We start from the raw sequence: 23,833 nt of genomic DNA, 5'->3' as shown, positions 1-23,833 counted from the left end.
CAGCAAAAGGAACATCCGCACAGAGGTTTAGATGAACCCAGAGCCCACTGTAACGTCCCTTGCACGTTGGCCCGTACCTGTAGTGCGATTCACACGGCACCAAAACTGCTGTGTATTAAACACGCATCAAATCGACAGCATCCCACAAAGTTCCCCTGTCCAACCGTACAAACATTCACGCGTCCCGCCGGAAACACGGTGTCTCGCTCAAATGACGCAGAGAGAACGCACACCATAGCGACACCCCTATATACGAAAGAACGCAATTAAAGGGCACTCCCCCTTCATATTAAATAACCCAACAGAAATAAACAGTACTGCTACACTAACATTGTCCGGGAAGCAGACACACTCTGTCAAAGCAAGACTAAAAACACATCTCTTTGACCTAGCATACACATAACACATTATAGACTTCTATAATTCAATGTTAGGCTGCATAGATTAGGTCAGCCGGAACCGGGAACACTCCCCATAAATCCTGATGTACTTGTTACATCATAAGAAGAATGGCGTCTACGCTAATATTAGTCTCTCTGTTTATCCCGAGGTTTACCGCAGTCCGCCGGATCCAGGCCGTATAAAGATCTGAAGAAGGACCAGCGCCTGGACACGACGACAACTGAAGTGTCCACTAGTCTTTCCCCTGTGAAGGCCTCCTTCTCCTTCCCTTTACCTCTCTACAGATAAAACATTGTCAAAATAGTTCCGGTTCACATGGCTACTCGGAAGCGATAAATAATTCTGCGAATGAGTGGGCCGGAGCGCGTTAAGGGTTTTCGGTGTCGTGTTAGCGGCCCCTAAGTTAATAACTAATGATCTTTGCGACGGAAGTGAATCGAACAAAACTAACTTTAGCTGGACAATAACTTTATTCTAGAGCTGCTGTAAAGCCAAAACAATCTCTGTTACTTTAATTACCTATTATCACTGTAAAGCTGCTTTGAAACAGTCCACATTATTAAAAACGCTATACAAATGAAGGTGACTTGACTTGACTGCAAGTGTGGGTATTTGGAAAGGCCCACTGTAAACCTCAAACAGTGACATTCACCAAATGAAATGAGTTTATTTCTATCAGATATTACTTAAAGTTCATTAGACTTAATAGAAAAAAAATGAAGGATTCAACTGATAATATTAAGCTGAGCTTAAAATGAATGAGTGCAGCAGAGTTCTAGTTCCCAGCATGAGAATGCGTATTGAAATTATTGTTATTTTGTGTTTTTGAATTATATAGGTTCTTGTTATGTTGAAGTTTTGAAGGTTACCATTGTAAGGTTATCACAGCAGATCCTGGGGTTAGATTGAGAATGGACTGCAACATTTTATGATTAGGTAAATGGCATGTTGTGTATTTGCAAGTGAATGTTTTTTTTTTTTTTTTTTTTTGGCCAGTTATATTATAAGGTATGTTATAATAATATAAGATAAGTTCTAATAGCATATGCAAGTGTCTGTATTGATGGGAGAAACAAAGCTGTTTGCATTTTTAATCAATTGAACCAGTTGCCTGCAAAATGATTCCCTGTTTCAAAGCACTCAAAATGCCACATGCTGGTGACCCCTGCTGGTCAAAACAGTGTAAATGCAACAAAAACACATTTTACAGACCAGTTGCAAATGTCTAATACGAAGTATCTTTATAATAGTGTTATATTTTAATAAATTGTTTTGTTTGTTTTATGGTGAGCCTTTTTAATCGGGCCAATACAAGACTATTACAGTAACTAAGGGTACATTTACACGACAACAATGTAAACAGAAAAGTTTTTCCTTTGCTTTTTTCGTGTACAGACGACCATGTTGTCAAAATGATCCCCGTTCACAAAGATCTGCAAACAATGACTAAACCTTGTGGGCACAAAGCAAGGCCATAGACTGCTGTTGTGGTCACTGTGTGAAGATGTAAGATGTGCTAAGTGACGGGTAAGTTAAGCCACGCCCAATTGTATATACGTGAGTTGTCTGTATGGGCTGAAGAACTCAGTAAAATAAGTGAACATGTCGAGCGGGTGTCTGTCGTTCCTCTGCCCAAACCAGCCCCCTATCAAAATATTTCAGAAGAGATTTGTGACCTAGAGAAATGGATCATCAGTGTTACAGACATTATACAACACCACCTGGTTTTTATCCATTTGTATTTGAATACTCACAGCCTATACAGTACATTAGTTCAAGTAATTAAATAATTATTGTCAAATTAGGAATTAATGAAAGCTTACAAGAATCACATTGTTCAGATGACTGTGTGTGTGTGTGTGTGTGTGTGTGTGTGTGTGTGTGTGTGTGTGTGTGTGTGTCACGATCACGACATAGTTGAGACAAAGATGAAAAAAGGCAGGTTCTAACCACAGTAGTTTTTATTTATAAAAAAAATTAAAAAAAATAAAAAAAATAATCAGGATTCAATCAAATAATACAACCTGAACAGAACAACCACCTAACATTGACAAGAATGGAACAAAGGCTAACAGAAAACATTTAAATATATACCAACAAAAAGCAATCAAAGAAATTAGATACAGGTAAGGTGCATTAATCAAACAATGAATAACCATGGTACCAAATGCTAATGAAGAAAATTTAAAATGTGACAGTATGTGTGTCCCAATTCGGAGGCTGCGTCCTCCGTAGGGTGCATTTGAAGGCCGATTGCATCACAGCGGCGCAACGAAGGATGTCCAAATTCAAAAGCTGCACCCTTCGAAGGCCACATTCGAAGGCCGATTGCGTCATCGCGGCGTGGCGAAGGCAACCCCAATTCAAAAGCGACTCCAAATGCACCCTTCATTTCCCTGTGAAATGGTGGATACATCAGAAGGATCCGCAACCTACCCTAACCCATAAATCATTGTGCGCTGGTGACGACAGGATTTTTATAAAAGAAAAATGGTGGTTGAGTTCTGTGGCGGCCGACGAATTCACATATAAATGTAAGTATTGTGTTTTAATCTACTCAAAAAGCTAGCGAAACAAGAGTTAAAAGCCACAGGTTTTCTTTCTTAACTTGAACATAACTCCTTCGTTACCATTGCGTGGCTTCATTTGTCAGGTGGTTTGAGGCAAAACTTGTGCTAATATTTCGTTTTGTTTCAGGGAGAAAGGAGCAGACAGCTCAATTTATTAAAATGAGGTCTGAAAATGACCATTTATTTACGGGTGCAAAAAATAAAGAAAAATTGGGTGCGCAAGACGGCAAAAAGATGTCATTGCGGTGTGGGCGGTCGTGCCCGTTGGGTGCGCAAGACCCCATTTTGCTTGGCGGTGTGCGCGGCTTTTTTCGTAACAGCGCGCGCGGATCCGCATCCGAAGATGAACGACTTCGATCAGAATCTGGCCGAGCTCGAACTTCTCATCACACCGGCACCCAGTTTGCACGTCTAAATTAGTTGCTTACATTTCTAAAATGAGCATACAATAGCATAAAAAGTATTTTTAATGAACACAAATGTCCATGTTTAATAAAAATGTTCACGAAACTTAATGAAATGTTTAGTGAAATTAGAAAATATTTAAGAGATACTTAATTTAGTTATATTGTATACACATTCTCATATCCATATATTTTGTTTTAATGTCACGAGTAAAAATCTCAGGGTTTATTGGGTTTTACACGATTCTTTTTGTATTGTGGTATTGGTGGTGTACTAAAATAAACATTGTCATGTGTGTAGCTTTCTTCTTCTCACCGCTGATTCCTGATGGTTTAGAGGACAATTACTCGAGTCGCCCCCTGTCGTTTCAAAAATTAGTACAACGGCGTGCGCGTCAAGTATAAATGCCTCGTCCATTTGGGGAGGTCCACGTGCAGACTACGGAGACTCGCGCTGCGGATCCACGCAAAAGTATAAACGAGGCTTTTAGTGTTTTAAAAATAATGATTTTTGAAGCTATCATTGAAGTGCCCCAAGCACTACCATTCAAAAGGTAATTTGACCGAAAACGAAAATACGGTCAAACTTAAAAGTGGCGTTTCCATTCAAATGATGCTTTTAAACGAAAGTTTGCCTCAGGTAGATTAACAAAAAGACCCTAGGTTGTAAACGATTATTTTTTTTTTTTTATTGTAATCTAAATAAAAAAAATGAAATGAGGTACTATACATTATTTATTTTTGGTAATTTAAGTTATTTGTAAATTACTACAATTTCTGTGCATTGTTTATTTTTATGTAACTTGATGTGGTTGCCTGTGAAATAAAAAGGAATTGGTCTGTACAGTGTTTTTAAAAAAAAAAAGTTTTATGACAAGTGTAATTTGTAATTTGACTATGAAACAAAATCTCTGCCATCATCATGTTAAGCCCGCCCACCTTTTGGGGATATCCTCATTTGTATTTTTTTAAACAATATTTATAACTAGCTGTATATAAACACAATAGGCAAGGCAAGATTATTCATATAGCACATTTTAGACACAATGGTAATTCAAAATGCTTTACATAGAGAAGGAATTTAAATTGACATAAAATAATCACAACAGATGCATAAGGTAAAAATATAATGTATAAGAGATAAAAATAACAATAAAAGCAGAGAGTCCTGAATCACTAAATTCGGTGCGCCTCTGTCTGAATGGAAGAGTCAGAGAGCTTCGGATCGCGAGACACACTAGTAACAATTCCCGACTTCAGAGTGACTGTCACCTCTGGTGGCTTTCGGTAATCACCGTCTCACTTCCCAATCTTCTCAACTCTTCCAACCAGACAGCCCTAACCAAAAATCAAAACAGGATAAGTAAAACAGTTATAAAAAGAATAAAAAGATGTTACATAAATAAGATAAAATGCAACCAGTCGAACATACAGTGGCACAGCTACTGCTCAGTCAGTAAATGCACAGGTAAACAGAAGTGTTTTGAGTCTGGATTTGAATGTTACTGTTAAAGCACGTCTGATCTCTTCTGGAAGCTGGTTCCAGACTCAGCAGACTCTCCTTGCTTTGAGTGAACCACTGTTATAATTTCTAACTGACGTGATCCTGATGATCTGACTGATCTGTTAGTTGTATTTTCGATGAGCATATCTGCAATGTATTGAGGTCCTAGAACATTGAGTGATTTATAAACAAGTAACAGTACTTTAAAATCAATTCTAAATGCAATTGGAAGCCAGTGCAAGGACCCGAGGACTGGTGTGATATGTTCATATTTTCTGGCAGCAGCGTTCTGTATGAGCTGTAACTGTGTGTGTGCATGTGTGTGTGTGTGTGTGTGTGTGTGTGTGTGTGTGTGTGTGTGTGTGTGTAAATGTGTCATAAGCCATTTTGCTAACTTCAGCACAAGAGAAAAATTAAGCATTTGTGATTATATTTCTTTTAAACTTTTGGTAACACTTTATTTTGATGGTTCCTTTTGAACATTCTGTTGACTATAAGTAACTTTGCAACTACATGTCAACTTATTCTAACCATAACCCTACCAGTCTACTACTACTCTACTAACACTCTAATGAGAGTTAGTAGACATGTAGGTGCAACATTACTTATAGTCAACAGAATGTGTTAAAGGGACCATCAAAATAAAGTTTAACCAATTTTCTTTTTTATAGACATAAGCCTCGTCTGGATATTCAGTTCAGACTGATGTCTGTTCAGAGTTGAGCTCTATGTGTGTTTGTTTGGTCTGAGTGTTGAGATTCTCTCTATAGATCAGCACACACTGGAGAGGCTCTGAAACCACTGTCAAACTCAACAAGCAGTGAGACATCACGGACAAAGACTTGTGAAAGACGGGGAAACAGTGAATCAACACACATGGTAAATAGAGCACAACTACGGTAACCATGGTAACAAGAAACAACGATGTGCCTGGTCTGTTGTCACTGACAGGTATTCTGGCAGGAGTGGGCGGGGCTTTGTATGTGATTATGCCTGTGACAACCAATAAACACACAGGTGCCAGAATTGAGCCAACAGCGAGATAAAAACCATAACCACCAAATGCCACCAATAATGCACACATTACAGGAAAAATAAGTATAATGATGGAGATTATGATGTAACAGGGGGTAGAGAAAATCTGAGCAGAGATCAGTGGATATTTCAGTGTCAGAACCCCCTCCAGAGACACCAGCTGTTGCAGGTGAACGCCACACACTTTCAGACAAAAATATCCAAGCATTATAATGACTGAGTCAAAGCCATGGAAAAAACTGAAAGAAAGAAGTTTTGACACTATATATATATACAGGAGCAGTTGCAACAGGTCACAGAGGAGGAGGAGGATGATGAAGGCTGAGATCCGGCCTCTGGTCTTTCTCTGAAGATGCACAAAATAAAAAGCCCAAATCAGACACGGCACCCCCACACACAGAGCAGCGATGAAGAAGATGGACAGTCTGATGTGAAAATCTCTGTCGTTGTCCTCCATGGTCTAAGTTTACTGCTGCACTTTGAGTTGCTGAAAGAAAAGAGAGAAACAAACTTTTAAGAAGAATTCGCTAAGCTGGTTTTAGAGGGGTTTGGGTTGAGAGACCAGCTAAACCAGTTTACTATAGCAACTGACTATAGCAAATCACTTTGAGTTGGTTTTATATTGTTTCCTTTCACCAGAAAAATGACAAAGATATTTATCAAATCTGAAAATATGAAGTTCCCTTTCACTTTAGGTAAGTTAAGGAAATTAAAAATGGCCTTTGAAAGAATACCACAGAAGAATCATAACAATATTGAAACTTACAACATCGCTATCAAAATTTAAATCCAGTTTTTGTTATTTAAATCCAGTTATGTTTAATACATGTGTATTCATGTGCCATGTCATGATGCATATAAATTGTACACATGCACACACAGTAAATTCCCCGGTGTTAAATAAACACTGCTCTGTGTTTATATGAGAACCACCAGCAGGGTGTTAAAAGTAACACTGAAGCAGTGTTAGAGTTAATGAGATAATTAAGTGATTAATTGAGTGATGATTGCTCGATTATTGAAGACACCTGATTATAAAAAGCAGATTAACAGAAATAAGAGAAACAAAAGAAATACAACTGACTTCCAGACACAGCCTTAGATGAAATCAACTGAAAATCTCTCTTATTGCAAACCAGTTTGACCTTATTTCTATCATTCATCTACAGTTTGACCTTATTTTTATCATTCATCTACAGAAGTTCTTTTTGAGAATTAACAGAGTTTTAGATGTTGATGTTTTATTGAAAATGTTTGGTTACCATTATGGTGATTAGTGTTTCATTTAGTTGGGCAGTTTGACTCTTTATATTTTTTTCTATTAGTGGTTGTCTTTGAAACAGTGTTCACCAAAACAGATATTTCTTTGCAAAGGAAACCATAAACAAAGATGATGAGGTGATGTATATGTCATCATAAAGAAAAGTGTTTGTTACTTATTATTAATCAATTTAATCAATAAGCATGTGTCACGACACACACACAGGAAAAGGTAAGATCCAAGTGCAGTATTTATTAGGGAAAATCCGTACTCACAACTAGTCCAGGCAAGGGTCAAAATCCAAATAAGGCAGTCCAAAAACAAGAAACAAACAAGAACAAGCAAAAACAGACATCCAGAAGTGGTGTGAAAATCTACAAGGACTCCATGAAAAACACTGACACAGACAGGGTATATATACACAGACACTACAAGGTGAGGGGAAACAGCTGCGTGCAATGAATCAATGATGACACACAACAGGATGATGGGAAATGTAGTGAATGACACTGTGGGGGAAGAGGACCTCTAGTGGCTATCCGGGGAACACAAACCAGACACTGTGACATAACCCACCCTCTACGGAGCGGCTACCAGACGCTCCATGACACAACTACAAAACAAAACAAAAGTCCAGGAGGGAGGTGGAACGGTGGAAGATCAGGGGGAGGGATGGGGGGCCAGGTCCATGGAGGGGAACAGGAAGAGGAGATGACGGCTTAGCCTGCGGCCAGGGCGAAACAGGCAGTCCATCAGGCGGCCAGGGCGAAGCAGACCCTCCATCGGGCGGCCAGGGCGAAGCAGGCCATCCATCGGGTGGCCAGGGCGAAGAGGACGACAGTCCATCGGGCGGCCTGGGCGGAGACGACAGTCCATCGGGCGGCCAGGGCGGAGACGACAGTCCATCGGGCGGCCAGGGCGGAGACGACAGTCCATCGGCCGGCCAGGGCGAAGCAGGCTGTGCAGACGGCCAGGGCAGAAAGGTCAGTCCATCGGACGGCCAAGGCGGAGACTATTCCTCAGGCGGCCATGGCGGAGACGACCCTTCGGGCGACCAGAGCGGAGACTTCCCCATTGGGCGGCCAAGGCGGAGACTTTCCCTCGGGCGGCCAAGGCGGAGACTTTTCCTCAGGCGGCCACGACCCCTCGGGCGGCCATGGCACAGGAACAGACACCGGCTCAGGAACAGACACAGGCTCGGCGACGGCCATCTTGTCCGGAGACACAGGCTCGGCGGCGGCCATCTTGTCCGGAGACACAGGCTCGGTGGCGGCCATCTTGTCCGGAGACACAGGCTCGGCGGTGGCCATCTTGTCCGGAGACACAGGCGCGGCGGCGGCCATCTTGTCCGGAGACACAGGTGCGGCGGCGGCCATCTTGTCCGGAGACACAGGCACGGCAGACGTGACGTGAACAGTCTCTGGCTCGACAGACGTGACGTGAACAGTCTCTGGCTCGGCAGACGTGACGTGAACAGTCTCTGGCTCGGCAGACGTGACGTGAACAGTCTCTGGATCGGCAGACGTGACGTGAACCGTCTCTGGCTCGGCAGACGTGACGTGAACAGTCTCTGGCTCGGCAGACGTGACGTGAACAGTCTCTGGCTCGGCAGACGTGACGTGAACAGTCTCGGGCTCGACAGACGTGACGTGAACAGTCTCTGGATCAGCAGACGTGACGTGAACCATCTCTGGATCGGCAGACGTGACGTGAACAGTCTCTGGCTCGGCAGACGTGACGTGAACAGTCTCTGGATCGACAGACGTGACATGAACCGTCTCTGGATCGGCAGACGTGACGTGAACCGTCTCTGGATCGGCAGACGTGACGTGAACAGTCTCTGGATCGGCAGACGTGACGTGAACCATCTCTGGATTGGCAGACGTGACGTGAACAGTCTCTGGTAGCAGTGACAGCAGTGAAGGTCTCTGGTTGGGCATCACCGGCCCAGGGTCGAAGAGAGACCGAAGCGGAGAGTGGTGCCAGGGCTCACCTCTAGCACCTCCTCTCCTGCGACCTCCACGGGTCCCAGAAAACCTGTCCAGACGGGTTCCCTCAAAAGACGGTCCATGTCCGATGGGAGGGGGCTCGGGAGAATTTACCGCCACGGTCTCCTTAGTCAGACGGGCCCACAACGCAAAGCATTGAAAAATGTTCATACGAGGCTCCGCCTCTCCGGCTCAAGAAATCCCACTCTGTTGTATTCCTTTCCTCCCATTAGTAGGGGGAGGGATACGGAACCCCGTACTGCTAGATCTTGACATGATGGAGTCCTTTTGTCACGACACACACACAGGAAAAGGTAAGATCCAAGCACAGTATTTATTAGGGAAAATCCGTACTCACAACTAGTCCAGGCAAGGGTCAAAATCCAAATAAGGCCATCCAAAAACAAGAAACAAACAAGAACAAGCAAAAACAGACATCCAGAAGTGGTGTGACAATCTACAAGGACTCCATGAAAAACACTGACACAGACAGGGTATATATACACAGACACTAACAAGGTGAGGGGAAACAGCTGCGTGCAATGAATCAATGATAACACACAACAGGATGATGGGAAATGTAGTGAATGACACCGTGGGGGAAGAGGACCTCTAGTGGCTATCCGGGGAACACAAACCAGACACTGTGACAGCATGTCACTAGAGTTCTGCACTCCCGCGGGAGTCGACGCAAAACATAGCGGCGCGGGACAAATTTTGAAAGGTCATTGCGGGAGCGGGCGGGATGATGAAGGTGCACTTGCGGGTGCGGGCGGGGGGGATGATACGCTGTACTCCCGCAAATTAAATATGAGTGTAAAGTAAAATATATAAATGATTAAAGTAGCGTACATAATTTGTAGTTGTGAGGGAGATTCTGTTTGGCAACAATAAAAACGTTTTAAGCAGCCTAAATTTGGATATTGTCGTTTGGGGTAGGGCGGGGCCTAATCTCACGCACACTTGTTTAGAGACAATTCCTTCCCGCTGCTCCGTGTTCGAATTCGAAAGCTTCAAGTTCAAAATAGACAGCATGGACGAGGAAAAGAGCACCTCTAGTGCTTCAGATATAGGCCTAAGCGCTTCAGATGTAAGCACTTCTGTAAAGAAAGGCACATTTACTACAAAAAAAATATCACGAAACCTCAAATCAGACATATTTGGCAGTCTTTTTCGGTTGTGCATGATGGAGAGGGAAATCAACTACCTTTTGCCTGCTGCGATAAATGCCAAAAGGTGTTAACATACAACGGACACAAATCGAATTTTTTTCCAAGACCTTTCGTGAGACAGAAAGTGAACATACATCCTGCCTGTCATCTTGCGGGCATTTGCGGGCGGGAGCGGGACATAATATCACAGATGCGGGCGGGAGCGGGACTAAAAATGGCAAATCTTTGCGGGAGCGGGTGGGAGCTGGACTGAACACTGCGGGAGCGGGCGGGAGCGGGACTGAAAATTGTGTCCCGCGCAGGTCTCTACATGTCACCATTGTTGTGATTCATATGCAGATTCTTGATGTCTGTGTGTGTCTAAAATTATTTTCCCCAAAATGTATTTTAAAAATCACAATTTAGAATGTCTGATCTGTGGCAAGAAATTATTGTTGGTGAAAATAACCTAACAAATAACCATGATGGTTAAAACTATATCTTTGTTTCTGGCTTTCTTTGTAACACATTATGTGTTTTGGAAAACACTGTTACAAAGACCACAAACTTGCATAAAAATAACCAAGTCAAACTGCCCAACTAAAGGAAACACCGATCACCATAATGGTAACTTTACAAAACCTATAATTTCCAATAAAACATCAACATCTACACCTCTATTAATTCTCATTAACTAGTTGGTAATAAGTGAAGCTGGCAATGCTGTTTGTGGAGTTGTTTATCCTCCTCTGCTGAGATCTTCTGAGATTTAATGTCTTCTTTTATCTTCAGTTGATTTCATCTCCGGAAGTCAGTTGTAGTTCTTGTGTTTCTCTTTTCTTCAGTGATTCTGCTTGTTATCATTAGGTGTCTTCAATGCTCAATCATCACTCAGTTAATCACTTAATGATCTCATTAACTCTAACACTGCATCAGTGTTACTTTTAACACCCTGCTGGTGGTTCCCATATAAACACAGAGCGGGGGTACATTTAACACCAGGGATTTTACTGTGCAAGTTGTTGAGTACCTCCTAGAAATCTCTGACCAGTGTGGTTTTAACTCACAGAGGAAAGACACCCGTGGTTTGTTTGGGTCTAATGCCCAGTATAGTGATGGAGACATGCTTTGGATGAGATTTTAAACTGAGATCTTTTTGTGATTATTACAAATCCAAGGGTGGTGCTTTAAAAGAGTAGGTACAGTATCTGCCTCTATCCATCTAAAGCCACCAACACACTACAAGATAATCGGGTCAGTTTTGGGCTCAAATCCCTCCTTCTGACAGTCCTATAGTAAAGTCCCAATTATCTTGATGGTTCTACAGATTATCTTATCAGATTTTCCTGTGGTGTGAGGTGTGTTAAGAGTGACTGAATCTGCTCGGAAGAAAGTCGGGGCCACAACGATCTAAAATGGTAAAATATCCAACATGTTGAATATTTACGATCATAAAATCCTGTTGTGTGAGGTGAACCCCGAGGAAAAACGCACACACACTCTGTAAACTGTGTGTGTGGGTTCAATCTTCAGATCGCTGGAAGGAGCTGCTAATAACAGGTCATGTGACCTTCCACAAGTTACAATAATTTTCTAGTTTCTGTAAATTGTTTAAAAATACTTTGAATAAATGCATATATTTATTTATTTTCATCCACATCTGAATGTTTGGCTCCTGCTGCTCCTGCAGTTCAGTCCAGCTGCTATTGAGCTCCAAGAATAGTTTATAGTCAAATTAAATACAATTAAATGATAGCAAATTTAAATGATCACAAAATATTTAAACAATAACAATCTGAAAGCAGAAACTAGCCCGGTTGACTTCTGTTAATCAGCTGAGCGGACACAGTTATAAGCTGCCAATCTCAAAAATACTAAATGTTTGCAGATTATCTAGTTTGAGTAGATACAGTATACAGGGGCCGGTTTCACAAAGATAGACTTTGACTATGGCTTAGATATAGTAGATAGTCAGACTTCAGATAGACATCTAAATCAGACCGTTGCACAAAGCACTTAAGACTCTGACTATCTAAAGTGCAATGCATCTGACTACACTGCAATGCATTCTGGGTAAAATAAGACACTTTTCAAAACAAAAAACATGGCGGATCGAGTAAGCGTATTCAACCGCTCAGTGCAGTTTGCCCAAGAGGAAAATATGTGTTTGTTGGAGGAGTATAACAGTTACAAGGACATTTTACTTGAAATTTAGCGGATAATGTAGTAACAAGAAGAAATGTTTAAATTATGAGCCATTTTCCCTTTTCTTTTGGCTGTTTGTAATGTAACTGATTGTTACTGCTGGTTGCCAAGGTAACAGAGTCTTGGACCTAAATTAGCCTGGGGGTAAGGTGTCTAATTTAACCTGGGGGTTTTGGTCTAAATTAAGTCAGTCTTTAATTTTGTGAAACAGTCTAACTTGCATTAGACTATTCTATGAGCACATTTTAGACTTGTCTAACACTATAGACCGGTCTAAAATAGCTTTGTGAAACCGGCCCCAGGTCTACCATTACTGAAAAAAAGAAGAAGACAAAAAGCTGTTACTGGCTAAAAATACTTGTGTGGAAAATTAAACCTGAGAAAGTTTCTCTTCTTTCTTTTTTTTTCTGATTGCTAACATGCATCGGTCCAAACTGAAGTCACATCGTCGAAACTCTTCATACATTCAGTGACACAGAAGTCTATATGCAGAACAAACTGTGAATCCTTTTTCATTGCTTTCACACAAAATGTATTCAATGACCACATTTTCTCAAATTCATGAACACTTTTGTCATTCATTCTTCACCATCTGCAAAACACTATATATTTGCAGCACATTCTTTGAATGCTAACAAACTGATAAAAGCAAATTCAAATTAGAATGATGGCAAACTTTGCACATTTCTGCAGTAATTATACTAACATATAAAATATTAGACGAATAGGTAACACTTTATAATAACGTTCAGTTTATAATAACGTTCAGTTGTAAGTCATTAATATGTGGTTAGTTAATGATGAACTAATAATTTACAAAACATTCATAAATGATTAGCTAGTGATATACTAACATTGTATGTATGTTTTGTAAATTCTGTTACAAGTCATTTGCAAGGGATTAGTAAATGATTAACTAATCATTTACAAAACATGAATATGCGTTTCATAAATGTTTAATAAATGATGTTACATTTTTTTGTATGTTTTGCTCACATCAGGTGCACAGGGGTTAAAGACTATTTGTGTCAGAGAAGACAGCTGTCTATACCCTCACCAGTCAGCACTTACACTGCAGTACACACTACACACTACACTACACACTACAGTGTTCAACACCTGTTATAGATGTGTAAACGCATGAATAAATCATTTACAACACTTTCTGCATCCCCTAATCTAAAGTTTAAACTATTCATCACTTGTAAATGTGTTACACTTACCTGTTACGAATGATCTGTACGAGTATTCAAGGCATTTACAACACTTTCTGCACCCTCTAATTGCTACATACATACAAAATAAACATAGCATTATTTATTAAACATTTATGAAACGCATATTCATGTTTTGTAAATTATTAGTTAATCATTTACTAATCAATTGTAAATGACTTGTAACAGAATTTACAAAACATACATAAAATGTTAGTACATCACTTGCTAATCATTTATGAATGTTCTGTAAATGATTAGTTCATCATTAACTAACCACTTATTAATGACTTACAACTGAACGTTGTTATAAAGTGTTACCAAAGAATATTTACAATGAAATAAAATAATTATAAACAAAACTAATTGCAATTTCAGCTGAAAGTCTGCCCAGGTAGTTTCTAAAAAGGATAAAGTTACAGACTGTGCTTTAAGCTTGTTTCCATATTAGTTAATAGTAGTAGTTGTAGTGTTAATGTAGTACTACTCGTAAGTCCTGTATTACTTCCTGCACAGTTACTTATTAATGACGGACCATTATTCTAAAGTGTTACCAAGATTTCTTTAAAAAACAAGAATGGCATTCTCTAATCATTAGACTTTTTCTGTTTCGGGTTCATGCACTTGAACATTGAAACTCCATCCAGAGCATCCAGTCACTTTGAAACAAAGGACCTGACCTGCCAAACACAAGGTCATTTAATCGTAATTATAATATATTTGACCCAGACAGACCAGTAAAGAACTGACCTGAGATCAGGCAGAGAGTGATGATGATGAAGATGATGATGATGATTATGATGATGATGATGGCAGCTCTAATTCCAGATTGACTTCAGTCTCAAGGATATTCAAAGAAACAGTCGTGTCAGATAACAGTGATAAACAAATATGCATATCTTCTATCTGTCTCTCTCATTTCTGCTTCCTTGTTCTCTATAACGGTTCCACCCATCTGCATCTCTAACAGGGCAGAAAAGTGTTGAGATATGAGTGAAAGACATGCAGAGCAATATATGCATTCAATCACACACAATGCAGATGCACATCAGTATAGTACTATAATCACATACAGTATATAGGGACTTTACACTGAGGTCTGTTGTATAGCATGAAAAAGCACAGAGCAAACGTGGACTGAACTAGAAGAGGCCTCTAGTTATCACTGGGGGAAATAAAAAAAGAACTGTCTTAAAGTCGGCATGGATTGAAAATTCAGCCTAATCCAGCATCATCTATTTTCTGCCTCTGCAAACTCACGCTCATCTGCATACACTTTTCAGAGCCAAGCCCATATCTCAATATCCAATCAACAACCAATGCAATTAGGCTGAAGTTTCATTCGCAGAACTGTTATAGAGAATAAGGAAGCAGAAATGAGAGACATATAGAAGATATGCATATGTTTGTTTATGATTGTTATCTGACACGACTGTTTCTTTGAATATCTGAGATATGTGAGACTGAGACTGAATATGTGAGAACTGGAATTAGAGCTGCCACCATCATCATCATCATCATCATCACCACCATCATCATTATTATCGCTCTGCCCATAGTTAAAGTTGTATCAAGCATTCTCATGAGATATCTCTGTAACGTTTTTAGTCCAAAGATGAGGATGGCAAAAGGTTTCAAACTACCAGCATGTTTTATTAAATAAAGTAAACTCTGGTAATCCAACTTTGAATGAACTGAATGAACTGAAGGACTTAAAGACACAGGGTGACAACTAATTAATCAATAACCATGGCAACAAATGAAGAGTGGAAAAATGGAACAAAGGAAAACAGGGCTGCGTTCAGCCCCGACAAAGGTTTTGAACTTGAACGTGCCCCAGGTAACCAAGGAAATACAAACTAAAAGTTCATGAAAATTAAAAACAAACTGGCAGACTGTGAAAATCAACGAGATTTGATAAAAGGGAACCTATTATACCCCTTTTTGTCCCTAGAATGTGTCTGTGAAGTCTCAGCACATTTTTTTTATATAGCGCTTTTTACAATACAGATTGTTTCAAAGCAGCTTTACAGAGATAACGGGAAAATAATGCAAAAAAGTTTGTTTCCAGAAGATAATAGCATCACAGTCCATCTTAAGTAAGTTCAGTGATGTTTCATTTTTGTTTTAAAAAGAAAGTTATTAATATAGTTCATTTGTATATATAGCCGCTCTGGAGTAAACCGTGATGTCATCGTCCTGCTCAGTTCAGTTCTTGTATAATAGTGTCAATGCAGGCAGATCATTGTTATTGTTGAATATTAAATTAAATGTTAAATGTAATGTCCCCAACTAAGCAAGCCAAGCCAATGGCAACAAATGTGGGAAAAGACAGTGGCAAGGAACCAAAACTCCATCAGGTGGCAGAATGAAGAAAAAACCTTGGGAGAACCCAGGCTCAGTCGCTCAGTTCTCCTCTGGCCAATGAACGAACAATGTATGATTTATGATCCAGGCAGCATTACAGGTCAGAAGTCAGATTGGTTTGGAACAATCAGAATATTATCCAGATCCATCTCGTTTTAGATCACAGTCATCACACCGGGATGGAGACGGGTTTGTTGAGCATCACTGCTGATGGCTGTCGTGTCGATGAGGCCTTCAATGAGAGTTGACACAATCTCTGCTGACACATGCGTTGTGGTCATGTCTAGGTGCAGGTCCTCCATCTGGTCTGGATACGGCCCGGATCCGGCTGATTACAGTAAACCTCGGAATAAACAGAAAGACTAACATTAGCATAGAAGCTATTCTTCTTATGATGTAACGGGTACAGCGGGTGTTTTAGGAAGTGTTCTCGGTTCCAGCTGACCTAATTTATGCAGCCTAATAATCATTTAACTGATTTGAATAAAAGGAATGTATAATTGTCTATTTGTATGCTAGGTTAAAGAGATGCGTTTTTAGTCTAGCTTTGAACTGACAGAGTGTGTCTGCTTCCCGGACTGTTCCAGAGTTTTGGTGCTAGAGAGGAAAAGGATCTACCGCCAGCAGTCGATTTATTCTAGGTATTATCAACTGGCCGGAGTTTTAAGATTGCAATACACATTACCACAGTATTGGCATGTTTTGCTTGTGTGGTGTTGTGGCAGTTTAATTCACTAAACAATCATCTTTGGCGTAAGAGACTGTCTCTTACGCCAAAGATGATTGTTTAGTGAATTAAACTGCCACAACAATACAAGTGCAACCCGGAGAGAGAGGAAGGCCAGTCTTTATACTGTTATCTTCAAGGTTCTCTAAACACTCCATAGATGAATAACAGTATAAAGACTGGCCTGCCTCTCTCTCCGGGTCGCACTTGTTCCACAGACTGTACTTGTGACTTCTGTGTGGCAACTGGGCCTTCTTGCAAGAATAAATTACTTTTTAATGATCATTTGATTCCAGACTGTCTCTTACGCCAAAGATGATTGTTTAGTGAATTAAACTGCCACAACAGTGGCAACCCGCAGGTAAATTTAAATGATCATTTTGCACAGACTACGCAACCTTGGGAATTCCACCCAAGGAAATTAGTGTCACCAAAGGACACGCAAGTTCATTCATCCAATAAAAGCTCCGAAACATGGGTAACAGTACAAAAACAATTAACTTCATTAAATCACATAATCACTTTAAAACAATCATTAAAACACATCAGGCCTTGGCCAATCATAAGGGTTTGGTTCTTGAGGAAATCACAGGAGAGCCAGCTAACTGGGGCTTACCGGCAGGGTCAGCCTATCAGAGGTTGAATCTGCCTATAGCAGAGAAATCCTTCTCTTCACCAGTGCACGCAAACATACATACGCACACTACTTTTTACTGATGGACACAGCACACTGTGAATAAAACACCACCACCGCTAGAAGGGAATAAAGCCGGCCTCCCTGCCTTTGGCACCCAGACCCTGTAACACAAGAAACAGAGCAAACTTGGTAAAACGTCACTACCATGCACACAGAATTAATAAACGAGAAAGGAACTAAACTGTCCCCTAGCTAAATTGGCAGTAAATAAATTAAATGGCTAAACAAAAACAACAACAAAAAAAAAAAAAACAGATTGTGCAGAGCAAAGGCAGAGTGTCACCACTCTTAGTAGGAATTTCAATAGCAAATAAATCAAACAACCCACAAACAAAAAGGCCAAAACAAGAAAATAATGACCTGCAAAACAACAAAAGGACAGAGCGCCACCACTCTTGACAAGATGGAAGTCAACAAAACAAAATGAAAAATATGATATTAGATACAATAACTGAAAAACAAGGAATATCGCTCCTGGCCAAATGTAGATAAAGACAACTTAAACAAAAGAAGAAAAACAACCCCAAAATAATTAATATTAAATCTGAACAGATAAATCACTCATAGGGCAACGAGTTTCCAACGTTCCCTTGACCGGAACAAACAAAAAAAGAAAATATTCAGCAAAATGAGCACGAAACAAAACAGCAATGCTATCTGTGAGCAGGGTGTGAAACGCGCCAGGACTACCAGTCAACACTCCCGGTGTTTTAAAGAGAGCACCGATGATGATGCGTGCATAATCAGGGGCATACACACAACAACGGCAGCCACAACAGCAGTGCGAGACCCGCAAGAGAAACAGAGCAGCTGATTCGAACCATACGAGAAGGAATGGCAGTCAAGTCGGAGCTTACTTTCTCAAATGTCCACATCTGATGCTGAAAGCAGCAGCTATACAGCGTTAGTGACGTTGACAATGACGTTGATCTAAGGCGCAGATTTATCACCCTTTATATCACCATGGTGACAGCTAATTGGCTTACAACCAAAATTTAATTATTAGGGAAGGTAATGGACTTCCCCACTACATGTGTCTAAAGCTGTGTCCCAATTCAGAGGCTGCATCCTTTGAAGGTCGAAGTGCGCTGCCGACGCGGCCTTCGGAGGATGCACCGAGACTTGTTTAAAGGGGAAAGTATAGCCGACTGTGTCATTGCGGCGCGACGAAGGCTGTCCCAATTCGAAGGTCCTTCGAAGGTTCCTTCAAAATGCGGACTGCAAATGCGTCCTTCTTTTCCTGTGAGTGCAGGAAACATCAGAGGGATCCTCTGCAGCCTTGCCTACCCCAGAATTCACTGCACGCCAGAGACGGAATTGCCAGATTACACTTTTAAATGTAAGTATTAGGGCCGTTTCTCAATACCAAGTTTGCAGAGTCTGGACTTGCCAAGTTCAAACTCTCGAGGACGGGAGGACGCGAGCCCAGTCATTCTACAAATGGAACGGCAGCGTACTTGATAGCATCACTCAGCACGCAATAGGCCTACATGCTTACTTCAATTAACTTCATCTTTTTTATGTTCAGTCTATTAAATATATTAGTATTAACTAATATGTACCTACTCTGATTATTTTCACTTTATATTACAATTTTATATGATATTAAACAACTGCCTCTTTTTTATTTTAAAAACGATTAAACATATTAATATGTGATCCGGGTAACATTACCTACTGTGATTATATTTACGTCGTTTAAAATAAAATAAAACTGCCTCTTTTAATTAAGAACAATCTAGCAACAAACCCAATCAGCTACAATTTAAATAAATAACAAAAGCGGGAAAACCGGCGGAAAAGTGTAAATCAGTGCAAATAAAAATGGAACAGCTTAGGATTGCCATTGCAATTGCTATTCTTTATCAAAATGCTGAAGAGGAGGCTGCCGAACAGAGGAGACAAATCCTTCAAAGTAGAGCAAGGATGCAGCGGAGGATGGCGAAGAGACGTGCCATATTAGCATGTCTCTTCAGCTTTGTACGTTTTTCGAATTATTCTTTCTTCATAAACTGCCCATATACTTATGTGGACTTGATAGTTTACTAGGTATATCCAAATGAAAAGTAATAATAATAATGTATTTCTAACAGGTATTTCAAATATATATATAATCTATTCACTCATATAGGCACCTTATCAACAGACCACATAAAGTACAAACTCACAAAAGTTATGTGAACTATTGCAGGGATGTCATATGAGACTACATTAGATTTTTCAAAGTGTACCAAATAAACTGACAAGTACAATAGAGGTCTGACAATTAATAACATTTAAATTAACTAGCCTACACACTTCACACACATTTTATTTGTCTTTTTGGTGCTCAAATAAATTGATACTTTGTTTACCATCTTTATATAGTTAGGTGCACATCATATTACTGCATTAACACAAACAGGACATTTAATGTCTATAATAAACATATGGGCTACAACTTTTAGACTCTGGGAAGAATGTTGTGCTAGTGCTTATCAATAAATGAATGAAACCGAAATTGAGTATAAACAAGTACTTCACGAAAAGAGCAAATGTTAGAGGGAAATTTAATTCTGGTAGACTTTAATTAATTTTAGACAATATCCTTAAAACAATTGAATAAATAGCCTATAGTAATAAATACGTTAAATATAGTAAAAACATTTTAAAAATCAAAACATATAATAAATACATAATGCAACGACAGTACATATAGTAAAAACCTTTTTAAAAGCAATAGATATAACAAACACATAATACAACAAAAGTAAAAACATTCTTAATTTATATATTATCTATATATTTTAACAGGAACAAAGCCCCACTCGAAGGTATTCGCAGATCAACGACCAGGTTACCTATCCTGGTCAAGTTTTTTTCTGGAGAGGAAAATTATTCATTTTCCAAAAGCAGAAGAAATGGAGGAGGTGGGGTGTGGCTTTGCTCGCCTTGCTGGCCGCTGTGCTGCTGGTGCCATCGACGGGTGCCACGTCAGGATTGTTCCTCCAGCAGAGCCACAAAAAAGGTGCTACATAAACAGAAAGATCTCCCCTTCCATCATTCTACAGGACACCTGTGATGCCAAAGGCACACTTATAGATGGGTATATTGGCAATCCAGGCTCTGTACACGATGCCCTTGTGCTGCGCAGATCACCAATGTACCAGCAGGCTCTGTGTCCACCAGATGGATACTGTCTCTTGGAGATGGTGGAGACCCTTGCCTGCAGCATCCTATTGCAATCATGACCCCATACCGCCAGCCTGTCGCAAGTAAGAACACTCTTTTTTATGTCAGACAGACACACACACAGAGAAGATAAACCAAATTGTTACTTTCATGAATATGCAATACACCACACATTTTCTACACGATTTTTGATTAACAGGCCAAGTTGAAGCCCAATACAACAGGCATCATGCACAAGCACGGACCATCATCGAGCGCACCTTTGGGATGTTAAAAACTCACTGGCGTGCAATTTTCTTGCGGGCCCTGGAGATCAGGCCACTGTTCGCCCCAAAGGTGATTGGTGCCTGTTGTATCCTCCACAACATCTGTGTGATGGGAGGTGATCTCTTGGAGGAGGAGGAGGAGGAGGAGGAAAACCAAGGACAAGAAGACAGCGAGGATGGTGAGAATGCAGCAGTGTGAGAGGGACCGATCAGGGAAACATCTCCGAGGACGTCTGGCTGCTCAGCTTTCTTCTCCTGAGGAACTGCCTGCGTGTCTAATTGAACATGACTACATCAAGACAGTAAACCTTTCCAGATGTTGTCATGTTCATTGAAAGAGGAAAATAGACAGATATGATATTAATTAGAAAGATATGAGTAAATGTGCAAGTAGATGGATATAAAGATAGATAGATTTATACGTTTTCTTAATGTTGGTGTGTTCTTCTCGATGAGATTTAACTGCATGATAGTAAATAATTGTATATAACTATAGACATTGGATTTTATATTATTTGTGTTTTTGTTGTAAATATAAAGAATACACTGTTGCTACAACACTTTTGCATTTTAATTTGTTTTTATATTTAAATAAAACATTAATTTAGAAATGATTAACAAGTTTTCAACAGAGACAGGTATGTCTCTGCTCTGGCTGTTGCTGCCCTCTCTCTCTCCTCTTCTCTCTCCCTCTCCTCTTCCCTCTCTGCCTGTTCTTTTAGAAAGTCAAGAAGAGCCTGGCTGTCCCGTCGCCTCTTTCTTGACTGCTGGCTGCTCCTGGCTTCCTCAGAAGGGGTAGAAGCTGGTGTGCTGACTGAGCCACCTGTAGTGGCAGTCAGGTTTGATGCAACAACTAGGGGCAGAGTAATTGAGTGCAGAGAAACAGGCAGATTACCTTGTATTTATCTTTTAGGTTGTTCCATTTTTTCTTGGCCTGTTTGGCAGTTATGGCCAAACCAGAAGTGGAAACAAAATGCCTATAGGCAAAATAAACCCATAAAGATTGCCATGATTCCATTTCAATAACCTATTTATTTTTGTGGATGAAGACTGTCCAAATCTAGCTTCAAACCTTCAGACAGGGACAGGGGGCTTAAAATCCGGACTGTACGGCCAAAATCCGGACGTATGGCCACCCTACACCCGCCACTCTATCAAGGCCTGAGTTTCCTTCATTTAAGTTTTAATGAAAAATAATACAATTCTAAAATACTTTGGAATTATTTTTTTTTTTTTTTTAAATAAAGACTTAAATATAAGAGAATTATACAAGCACTCAAAATCAATACTCACTCCCATCCACTTTTGGAGGAATTGCGCTTCCCAGTGAAAAGGCTGTCGTTGGCCGCCCGCCTAGGGTGGTCATTTCTATAACACCAAAAAGGAGGAAACTTTGCGTCATTTAATGAAGCAAGAATAATTTCATAGGACTCTGGTGTACTCGCAACTACAATACAATTTTGTCCATCATATCGATGGCATCATGATACAGTGATTCTGAAATGGCCTACTCTATTCATTGCCAGACATTTTGATCTACAATATATCTTGATGTAGACCTATGTGTAACAGAAGAGGCAAAAAAGTGTTTGTTCACAGTATTTGTATTTATTCAAGACATTCTGATGTCTGTTTCAAAAACTGACCACTGAGATGAACCTGTCTTGCACAGTGCACAGTGCCTGAAAACATAACTTTTCTGGACTTCTGGAAATAACAGAAATGCATAAACAAATAATGCGAAAAAATAAATAAATACACATTTCAGTTCTTAACACAGAAGTTCCCCCTCTGCAGCAGCTCAGGCGACACCAGCTCCTCTAGGTCATCATGGACAAATTCGTGCTCTTTTGTCCATTCCAGATTAAACGAGGTCTGACGTTTCGGCATGTTAACGTTATGCTATGACGTAGCCAGCACGTGGACTCCACGATGTGGAGGCTTGTTTACGTTTTTAACCAATGATATATCAGATATTTATTTGACACCGCTTTCAGCCAATCATTTGTTTGACCAGAGATCTTACGGCATTAGATCTTACGGCATTAGGCGCTATGCTGCTGCGTCCCAATAAAGATTCTAGAGCGGGGTTTTTTTTAGGCTGATTCAGCGTAACTCCAAAAAGGAGGACAAATGAGTGGAATACAATAAAGGTTCAAATGTTGACTTATATATTACCAGTATGTGATTTGATATAGGTTAGTTTATACTCTTTAGACTTTATTATGCACTTAAATTGACCATGGTGAACATTTTTAGACATTCTAGAACATTTTAACCCCGTTTAGTTTTTAGGCAGATATAATTATATATGTATATAAATATAACTTATATAAAGTTTTATATTTAAAGTCCAGTACAAATGTTACTGCTGCTCGTCACAATGGCTGTCACAGTTGCTAGGCGACAAAACCAGACCGTCCCATTGCATTGAACCACTCCCGGGACACAGCTTGCAACAATTTGTTAATGTGACAATACGTTTTGTTAGTTTCATTTTCCAAATAACCAGTGGTGGAATGTAACAACATAAATTTACTCTGGATTAAAGTATACATTTAAAGTACTTTAGATTGTTATTCAACTCCACTTAATCTCAGAGGCAAATATTGTACTTTTTTTAATGAAAAACTGACTTTTTACATATGGATATTAGATTTTGATATTAGATATTATTTTAAAAAAATATGAACAGTATATAATAGAAACACTAAAAATATGTCTTATAGATCAGGGATAGGCAACGTTCGGTCCTGGAGGGCCGCTGTCTTGCAGAGTTCAGCTCATAGACACGGTTTTGAATGTAAAAATATTTCATGTTTTGATTTTTGTGTCTGTGAGTTCATTATTCTTAATTTTTCTTCCCTCTTT

At 39.9% G+C, this 23,833-nt stretch overlaps 2 long non-coding RNA genes across 2 annotated transcripts in view; both read right to left on the bottom strand.

Annotated features, from left to right (window-relative positions):
* Positions 1 to 14,710, bottom strand: part of LOC309480681 — a 43,611-nt gene extending 28,901 nt beyond the window's left edge. Inside the window, exons 1-2 of the long non-coding RNA XR_014199711.1 lie at positions 14,485 to 14,710; positions 6,156 to 6,402 (exon numbers count right to left, since the gene is read on the bottom strand). This is a non-coding gene — a long non-coding RNA (uncharacterized lncRNA). The remainder of the gene's footprint in view (positions 1 to 6,155; positions 6,403 to 14,484) is intronic.
* Positions 14,711 to 20,526: 5,816 nt separating this feature from the next.
* Positions 20,527 to 22,316, bottom strand: LOC309480690. Its single transcript, XR_014199723.1, has 4 exons — positions 22,256 to 22,316; positions 21,858 to 21,939; positions 20,979 to 21,270; positions 20,527 to 20,788 (listed from the first exon to the last, which is right to left on the bottom strand). It is a non-coding gene; the product is annotated as an uncharacterized lncRNA (long non-coding RNA).
* Between the last annotated feature and the right edge of the window lie 1,517 nt (positions 22,317 to 23,833).

The sequence above is a fragment of the Leuciscus leuciscus genome, assembly GCF_965113295.1.
Source record: "Leuciscus leuciscus genome assembly, chromosome: 18".
NCBI lineage: Eukaryota > Metazoa > Chordata > Actinopteri > Cypriniformes > Leuciscidae > Leuciscus > Leuciscus leuciscus.
This window is presented reverse-complemented; position numbering and strand designations above follow the sequence as displayed.